A 10,328-nucleotide genomic window follows, 5' to 3' on the forward strand; every position below is an offset into this window, starting at 1 on the left:
GACTATTATAAAAGAAACCCCCGATACTCAAGCTTGTAAACTTTTATTCAGGTATCTGATCGCCGTGTGTTATCTGCACGGATTGTTCTCCACCGGAGTCACACGGGAGTTTGTCAGAGAAACAAACAGTATGACGATAAGCTCTAATCTTCCATTACTAGCGATAAGATGGAAAAAGTCAAAACCGCAACGCCGCATTGCGATGAAAGCAGCAGCAGCGTCTCAGCGGCCGTAAACTAGAGTGGCTTCACGCTCTGCTGTTGAGATAAGAACTTTACGAGGCCTATAGAAGTGACAGAGACCGACTGCGATGGAGTCAAATACACCTCTGCGCAGACAACAAACAATCTAAAATCCTGCATAATCATGTATACAGGCCTATAAATAACCTCTTTGTTCCATGTAAACATCATATCCCAAAACTGTATTTGACTCATTACCAGGAGTGTGCACGCAAACACAAGTGTGTTTCACCAAAAGCTCTTAACTGAGTCGAGAGGCACTTTTCAGCAGCCCTCTGTACACGGACGTGAACCCCCCGGTTTGTTTGGGGACAGCATTCACACACACGTTCACTCGCAGGCGAACACACACACACACACACACGTACGCTATCACACAATACTCACTTAAGGGTGACCTAATTAAGCCTGAGGGTAGGTGTAATTACATGCAACCTTCATCTGCCCTATTCTCTATTGTTATGGCTACTTGCTGCCTATGGACTGAGTCACTGTGTGCCTGTGCCGCTGTCGCCCGGGGACTTTTCAATCCATTAGCTGGATAATTCCACAGAGACACAAACATCATTTATAAAGTTCTAAAGAGATACATGTGCAGGCTGGCGTGCTGCCTTAATTTTCCATTTACTATTGCATGGAACTGTGTATAAGCTCACATTAAGGCCTCTTCACTTGGCTCCCGCATGACCCTTTTTTGCCAGGAGCTGGCTGCCCTGGTTTTCACGAAGGATGTCCTTGCACTCTCCGCCCTGACTGGGAAGTCTGGGAAAGAGGGAACACCGAAAAGACAACTGGACGTTGCCAAAGTGCAGGCCATAACAGGTAATTGTCTTGAGTCGTATGTAGACAATTTAAAGCTTCTGCGATTTATAAAGCAGCAGGATCACATGTTCGTGGTAAACACACCACCAGTGATGAAATATACGTTTGACCTGCACTGGTAGGAATATTGGCATATCATATTGATATAGTTCCTCAATATTAATCCTGATTTACTGTTCAAAAAATAATATTGGTTCAACAGGATTTCCTGTGTAGTCAAAATAGAAGAAAATGTTGTATGAATATGCTGTGTGACATCATTTCTCGTCTCTTCTCTTAACAGATGCTGTTATAGAAGAATTTCCACAGACGAGAGCCTCGGACGTGCGAGCAGCCATCAGAAGGAAATGCAACAATGAGCAGTTCAACAAAAGGAAATGAACATGTTTCAATTTCAATTTAGAGAGCGAGAGTCTGAAGCGGTGCAATTTTTGGATGGTTCTGTGTTTTATTCTGAAACATTCTGTTTTGTTTGTACCATGTAAACTTAAAATTGTTTTGCTCTCTGTTCAATATATTTTCTTTTATTTCTCAAAAATGCACTATATTGCAATTGTTTCAAAGTGTGTTTTAAATTGTTGTTATAAATATATTATATATATATTTTAATAAAATATATTTGAAATTCAATAAAGTGTTTTTGATTACTATCTGGGAAGTTCATTCAGCATTTAGGATACTGGTAATACATTTGTAATATTGTAATGTATAATAGTATGTAGTGTACAAAGTAATATAGCATAGTAATAAGAAAGTGTGCTTTCTTAGTAATTGGAATAAGCCAAAAGTATAACTTTTGGTATACTATTACCACAATATCAATATATTAATATTGTATTTGCAAAACACTCATAATATATTTCAAATATACTTAAAACACACAAAAAGTATAATTTAAGTTAGCTATCAGCATGTATATTAGTACATACACAGTCATATACTTAAATTGTACTAAGTATACATTAAGTTGTTCCAATTTAGCACACAAAAATATACTAAATACACTTCAAATTGTGCATAACTACTATTTAATCACAACTAAAATATATTAAGTACAAAATAAGTTGTTCCAAAATAGCACTCTTTAAGTATACTTATGATTAGTAGGGCTTCAAGTATACTCAAGTATGCTAAAATTAAATATACTTAGCATATTTATTTTTCACCTGGGAAGGGCAAGTTATGAAATAATTATTCAGATTAATTATTAAGGTCGTCTTGTGTTTTTTTTCGATGAGCAACATTTCCAAGTGTGCCTATCCAGAGGACGAGGTTGTTCATTATTTGTTCTTCTAATTACATAGACTGGGATGTTATATTCAGGTATATAATGTAGGTTTGATCTTTAAAACACACACATGCTATCTGAGGGCTGGAAGCCCGGGGAGCTGTGCAGGGCTTTATCTGTGGCCATTAGTCTCCACGTTGTTAATGGAAAATGTTTTACCTCATAAATATACTGTCTGCAGCTGGGAATACAATGTTATGTTTTTTTCACCATATAATCCTCGAGCCATATAAATAGAAACAGTTCCACTGTAATGTTGGTAATAAACTAGCTTTACTTGGGATCGAGATTTTGTGGATGCTAAATTGACTAGATTTTTAGCCATTAAAATATATATATAAAGCCATGTTTAGTTTCAGTGATGTTGAAAATAACAGCTAAAATGAGATTGAAAATGATTTAATTTGCACACTATGGATAGTATGGATTTTTGTGTTCGTGTATTGTTTGCATTATCTCCCGCTCTTCACCTCCACGGACCTGCCGCTGGCTCTGTCATTCTAAATTTATGTTGAGTGGACAAATTTAGGTTAAGAATATGGACTCTGGATGCTTCCCCTACAAGCGTCTGTGTCCGTACACACCTTTTTTCAAATTATATCTTTTAGTTTTCTATCCATCTTCTTCCTTTACCTGTTTAATATGCACTACAAAATAAAGGTTGCAATTCCTCCCAAGGATTCAATCATTTAGCAGCAATGGCTCCATCAATACCTTCCTTGAAAAAAGGTTTTAAATCAGGGCTGTGTGATCTGTGTGAGTTATGGAAGGGCTGATGGAGGTGGCTGATAAGAAATGTTATCACACAAGCTGTCATCTGTGGCAGCAATTTGCCCTGTGGGCCCTGTTAGTAATTAATCACAGGCGCCTGGTAATGCATTCCTCTGATCCTGGAGGGATTCATCGCGCCGGACAGTGACCCTCGAAAAGGTCAAACCCAGCTGGTTTTGGTCATTCCTGTGTTTGCAGGATGTGTGGGGGCTCTTCCCGTCAATACCAGTCAATCTCTTCGCACATAATAAGTGAGTCAGTGCCGAGCTTTAATGTAAATGTTGTCTCTTGAAAATATGTACATCGTAATAATAAGAAAACACAATATGTTAAATGTTAAGTTGAATGTTTTAATGAGACATTACAGCACTATAGATACAATGGCAAGAAGAATGTCAGTATCGGATAACTGGAAATACAGGAAGAGCTCCTTAAAAATAGGAATGTGTGGTTTTTCAATTCTTAAAAATGGCCACATACAGAGATCCGGGATATTGTCTCGACACATTTCATTCTGTTGAGCAGATTTTATTTTTTTATTTTTCAAATCATGCAACAATTCATTCCACATCGTTAATGTCTGATGATGGGGCTTTGATTTGACCTCTTGGTGGAGAGGATGAAAGGTTCGAGAAAAGGAATGACTGCCAAACGCACCGGCATCGATTTATCTTCCTCCGTCATTCCTTTACCTGTCACTCACAATAGATGTGAGTGATTGAGTGATTTCTGGGATGTTAGGGTGGCAATCAAAGAGAGAAGAGGAAGAGGATGTTTTGGTGGGGGGGGGGGGGGGAAGGTACCTTTCCCTTGTTTAAAGGGACGGGTGACCCTGCAAGTACAGCAAATAGCCGAGGTCAAGGTGGTCTGTTTGCTGAACGAGATGTGTGTTGTGAGCAGGTGTTTCAAATGGGCAGTGTTCCAACTGATGATAGCACTGCGACAAACACACAGCCCCCGTCTCCATTTCAATGAAAACCAATGATGATTCTGACCCAACCTTGCCCCACAATGCAACATTTTGTGAAATTGACTGCATTGACCAATCAAGTAATTACAAGAGCACTTTTCTGGTAGATTACTTCGTAGCTAACATGAGCACTGTTGACGTCGCAATCATTGAGACAAAGGATGAATTGACCAACCTGGGTTGTATTTTATCTTTTTACCAGAAACCATAAACACATGCACACACCAATGCATGTATCTTCCCAATTGATTTGCGCTTAGCTTAGCACAAAAGGGGGGTTAACAGCTAGCCTTGCTCTGTCCAACAGTTACAAAATCTGCCTACAAGCTTAATAAACACATTATATCTTTGCGTTTGTTTAATCATTTACATTTTTTAAATAAAAATCGTTTTACAGATTGTCATGTCACATTATATCTCGTTTAACTATTTCTTGACTCCAGGAAGTTACAGCTCCCTGTAAAGAAATAGTCAGAGCACATGTGCTGGAATAATTCAATTTTAGGACAGATTACTCAACCAGATATTATGTGTTTATTATTGAGCTTTAGAGATGCTGTTAGAAAAATGTTGTGACGTTTGGACAGAGCCAGGCTGGCTGTCCCCCAAACCTGTCTTTGTGCTAAGCTAAGCTAACCGGCTGCTGGCTGTAGCCTCATATTTAGCGTACGGATATGAGGGCGTGATCAATCTTCTCATTTAACTGTCCGTCAGTGAGTCAATAAGCATATTTGTGTGTGGAACGGTAACTGTAATGTCAATTTTGGCTGCCTGCTAAGATTTCTGAATCTGCAACTTTACGATAGGGATAGAACGGAGAAAGAACAGAGTGCTGCTGCGATTCATTATTTCTGTATTGATTGTCAACTCAGTTAAATCAGGTCTACACTGATATCCATCACCCGGCTGCCAATTGTTTGGCGAATGCAAGCGAGCTCAACGGAGCGCAGCAGATTCGTGTGATGCTACTTGTTTTGAGCCGGCTGCATGAGATATGGGGTCAACCCTGTGCTTTCCCCAGCCCACATCATCATTTGCTGGTCTATTTGTGCTCTGCTCGCCGTCCACCGGCTGTGTTGCTATGTACCGAGCCTCCTGATAGGACCATGTTGATCCAAGCCTGACAGCAAATCAATAAAGTGTATTCCCTGAGCATCAGTGTTGGTGGATATAAAACATGTCTTATGAGCTCAGTCTAAGAACATGAAAGGGATCGACATGTGAGGAGTGTCAGTGTGGTTTAACTTCTCCAGACTTTGGTATAAATAAACAACAAAGTGGTCACAGGGCTTAGTAGGAGATTTGCTCCTGTGCAGTATTGGATTTTGTCGCTACCACCGTGTTTACATTTACTCAAAGATAATGAAGTCGTATTCTTATGTGCCCTCTTACGCATGCCGTGTGTGCATGTTTCATGTATTTTCTCTCACTTGCCGATGCAGATCCTCTGTGACTGATATACAGCTCTGCTTTGCCATATTACTTGCAGAAAAATATGGAATGAGCACACATTCACTCCAAAAATAGAGCAGAAAATAGTGCTTCCCCCCAAAATGGTGATGTTTACGTTCAGTCCAATAATCCTTGTTTTTTTTATTATTTTGAATTTGAATGTTTACTCGTGGCTTAAAAACTTTCCAAGTATCCTCATCAATATGCAAATATGTTGTTATGGCCATTGAGCTCAGAGGACTGAGGGGGCAGAGATTTGCTTGCACGCTTTACATCTACAGCTTCAACCTTTAGCTCGTGTTGTTTTGACACCTACAGTCTCAAAACATTCCCTGAAGTCAAATGTGCAGCGGGCCAATTAAGTTCCTCACTAAGACCGTGTGGTTATCAGGGCATAGCCCCTGTGTGTGTGTGTGTGTGTGAGACTGCGTTTTGTAGTCTGCTGGAGTCTCTCTCTGCGCTCTGCCAGGAGACATGGCAGTGAGGCAAGAGCAGCAGCTCACACAGAAGGTGATCAGCCTTATAGATCTTCACCACAGGGGGTTACACGCTAAGAGCCAGAGTGAGCCTCCTGTCTTTATGCCGACTCGATCGATGCTCAACACCAGTCATCAAAATCACAGGCCTCTCTTCTTTATTCTTTATGCTCTTAATCTACCTGTTTACCCCCCTCCTCCTCAGCCTGTCTAACCCCGTCTATTTCCTCCTTTCTACTCGGGCAACTCTCACTCTGCCGATCCTTGCGTGTTCAGCTGTTAAACTCGAGCAGTTTGTGAAACATGACAGTAAGATTTTTCGGAGGGCTCGCTTTGATTGCGACTCCTAAAGAGGAAAACACTTTGTCAGGTCCTCCTTTTTTTTTGTCTCTGTTTCCGTCAGATGAATGTGACAAGGCCACTGTGCGAATATGTTGCGCTTCTGACGAGCGGCAACGTCACACTGAGCCTCTGAGTCAGACAGAAACTCTCGTAACAAGCGTTTCTCTGAAGGTTTTCTGGCACCAGCGCCGCCCTTTTGAGATTGCAGCAATCTCAACATTTTTTGTTTTGTTTGCGACTGTTTTCATTAAACAGATGACATTGTACGGTACTTGACGTACAGTAGTTGCAGATGCCATTTCAACCTCATACCAGCATCGCCAAGACAAGCTGTGAACGTCTCTCAGAACTTCTTCTTCAAAGCCTAACCACCTCACCCAGAGTGTCAACTACATTGTAAGCCTCAGCTGGATGAACAATAACCAATAGGAGCCGTCCTTTTGGATTTTTGTTTTTTTGCGTGCACTGTGTCTGCTGCTGCACCCTGGCCTTCAGTTCATTGCACTTCAATACTTCCGCTCAATGGAGACAAACACAAGCAGATATTTCGACCACACAACTAAACAGTCTTTTGATGTGGTTCAGAGGTGTGACTGCAGAGATGAATGCGCTCAATAGTGGTCAACCTCAGCCATTCATCCGATGCAGTAATGAGTCTGAGGTCTGTTACTGTGGTGTACAGTTGATGGTGAAACTCAAGTTTGATGAATGCAGCCGCTCGGCCCTCCTCCGATGTTACATCCTCAATAGGAGAAACAAGATGAAAGCTAAGCTTAGCTTTCATCTTGTGATGTTTCTTACTCTATTCTATATTTTTTGCCATTAACTGGAGGGAAATGGGTCGAAGAAAAGAACATTTTCATGTAATTGTAATAAAAAATAAATCACCAGTAAGTGTATCCTCTCATTTCCCCGTCTATGCTTTCACCGTGTGCGTCACTCACGTCCTTGTGTTCATTGATTACTACGTCGAAAAATGACTTCTGTTCGGTAACGTCCACATGGGCACATCATTTAAATCCAGGGAGAATAATGGCATATTTTTTCAGACAGCGTTTGCCAGGGTCAGTCCACTCATTAGCCTTATGGAGACACAATTATATCTCTGATCAATGCGTTCAGATGTCCATGTTGCAAAACAATCATGATTGTAGAAAGCAGTCGATAAAATAAAAGCTGTATCTACATCTCACAATACAAAGGGGAAAAGGAAATGACTGGCAAATGAATATTTAGACTGTATGTAGGCATCATGGATGAGTTAATTTAGCATTTATACACATATTCTGTTGTTTATCACTTGAATCCTTTCGACTAATTAAGACCCAGATGTATCACTGAGGCTTTCAGCTGCCAAACTGATTTATTTAATTAATATGTGAGCTGCACATTTAAATTGAGTGTGAAAGATATGGAGGGCAACCCTGGGAAGAAGCACAATACCTCAGACAAACAATTTAACAAGTCATTTAAGCTCTTGCATATAGTTAATGTAAAGCACATCCTGCCAAATGATACATTAAGAGTAGGTGTTATGATGATAGCACAATGAGAATTAGTCAAATCAGTCTCTTATCTTTTGTAAGAGTAGACCAGAAATACCTTTATAATAATAATGATAACTTTATTTAAAGAGCACTTTTCATACAAGTAGCTCAAAAGTGCTAAAAAAATGAAATAAATCGCAACACCTTCAAACAAGGCATGATAGACACTACAATCAGACATTTAAAGGACAGTAGATGGTTGAAGTGGGGAAACAAATGGTAATAACCGTGGAAATTAAATTCTACTCTTGTTATCCAGTATTTGGTTAATAAAACACTATACCATTTAAATTACATATACAACATAATTGTCCTTTGAAAATGTGACACAGCATAAACTATTTTAATCATTCAGAGACGGGCAAATATTGAAATCATTAAAAGTATGACTTTTAAATGAACTATCACCACTTTTTTTTGCAGTTTCTGCCCCATCAATCAGCGCCCTATCCTTGAGAGGTGGTGGCAGGCTCCCATCCTACTTCACTTCTAATGAGGGTGGAGGTGCAATGAGAAGCCTTGTTAGATAAGTGACACCAAATATCAGTGGCGGTGACTAAGAGCACACGATAACTGTAAAGTCTGGCATATACAGCACGTCGGAGCACAGGAAGGCACAAATGGTCTCATCACTTCCCTTTAACAGAGCTGTCGTGACTTTACAGCTTAATTGGAGTGATATCAGGTGTTTGGTTCTGCATGAGACAGACAGAGGAAGTGTTTTGACAGAAATCAGTCACCTTCTAGGAGAAATATTACCCCAGAGCCATCTCAAAAGCCTGTGTTCAACTCAGATGAGATGTAAGTGTGACACCTAGTGGCACTAACAGTCATAACGTCGTGTCGTCATAAATGCAAATGAATCATACGCTGTCATGAACGCATCACAATACATAATCATTTGAATGGGGCCTGTTGCATGCAGGAACACACACGTTCTGCATCTTAATTAATCACAAACCAACCTAAATTCCATATATACATGACCTGGTGTGTGCTTTCCCAAGGCACACAGTGAAGACATTACTTTGTCGTGTGCGTTCACAGCAACTGGAATATCTTGCACACGTCATTTAAAGCCATAAATCCTGAGGCCAAAGTCAGCAGGGGGTTAAGAAGCTGCTGCGCTCCGAGTTCTTGGCAGCTTGAAGGCTCCACTCCACATTGAACTCGGATGGAGTGTCCTCAGACTCTCTGGTGGAGGGTGAAAACAACCCTATCTGGGGAGATTGTTTTCACAGTAGGCCGAAAACTAATTACAAGCCATAAATTAATTTCACGCTGCTGCTTTAGAATTAATTGCGTCTTTACAGAAGTGACTGGAAGTGATGGCTCAAGCAGCTCTGATAAGGGTGGACACCCACAAAGTGGTCCTTTGAATTACGTGGCTTATCAGTGCCGTTGCTTAACATAAGGGTGCGCTTGACAACGCTCAAAGAAACGATCTAAAGCTCTCGTTTTTGTTGTCGCTTTAATTGCTGCGAAGGTATTTTTGTCATGCAGCTCCCATGGCGCACGCACGCCATATGTCAGGACAGCTGAGCACGTTGTTTCGAGCAGTTGGGCTTAGTGGAAATGTTACTTTTGTGCTTAACTATGTCTTGTGAAAATGAAGGCATGTGTTGCAGCAGTGAGAGTGCGAGGTGAGGCACCTTCTCTTGTAAGATCTGCTATACGGGCATGTCAAACCTGGTTCTCAGATTTGGACTTTCCACGATACATTTCACACCCCTTGAATGGTATTCGTCTATAAATGAACTTGTCTAATGAATTTTGCAGTCCCAAGTGACTCCGAAGGTCTTAATGCTGTGTCATCACCGTGCTCAGTTTGTTGGTAACGAACCCAACACAGAGCATGACCTCAGGGTCGCCGTGGTGAAGATGTGGAAATGTGTCCCCAAAAGTTCCTCGGAATCCCAGTTACACACAAAAGCTTTTATTTCTGCAGAGGATGGTAATTAAAAAGAAATAAAGACTGTTTATTGGTAAAATAGGGTTAATAGAGCTGCCGTCTGTGCTTGGAGTGCCTTCTTTAGATATTTGGGTTAACTGCTTATTTCCATTATTTTGAGTTAAGTGACTTCTAATTGGCCCCGGTGGGATTTTGAGCAAAAAACCCTTGATGTTCTCATCTCGTTCACATCCTCCCATAACTGTGACACAGTGTTATTGTAATTTGTGCAGATAATATTGTTGTATTTTTAAATGAGATTCCAGTGTGTGATCTTAGCGAGAGACCAGTTTTATTCCAAGATCTAATTTCCCTATTTTTTATTTTTTTTGTCCCGCTCTCTATTGTCATCTTTGATACTCATCACCACAATCACATGACAGATGGTCCTTTCTGGACCCTCTAATTATATTTCCAGCTTTAGATTTGTAATTCATCACACTGATCCATGATCTGCATGTCATCGA

The 10,328-nt window shown here is 40.5% G+C and overlaps 1 long non-coding RNA gene across 1 annotated transcript; it reads left to right on the forward strand.

The window, feature by feature from the left end:
* Positions 1-965: 965 nt before the first annotated feature.
* On the forward strand, positions 966-1,572 carry LOC142956909 (uncharacterized). Its single transcript, XR_012956061.1, has 2 exons — positions 966-1,064; positions 1,348-1,572. It is a non-coding gene; the product is annotated as an uncharacterized LOC142956909 (long non-coding RNA).
* Positions 1,573-10,328: the final 8,756 nt, after the last annotated feature.

Source organism: Anarhichas minor, unplaced genomic scaffold (genome assembly GCF_050575085.1).
Source record: "Anarhichas minor isolate MPS153535 unplaced genomic scaffold, ASM5057508v1 ptg000024l, whole genome shotgun sequence".
Taxonomy (NCBI): domain Eukaryota; kingdom Metazoa; phylum Chordata; class Actinopteri; order Perciformes; family Anarhichadidae; genus Anarhichas; species Anarhichas minor.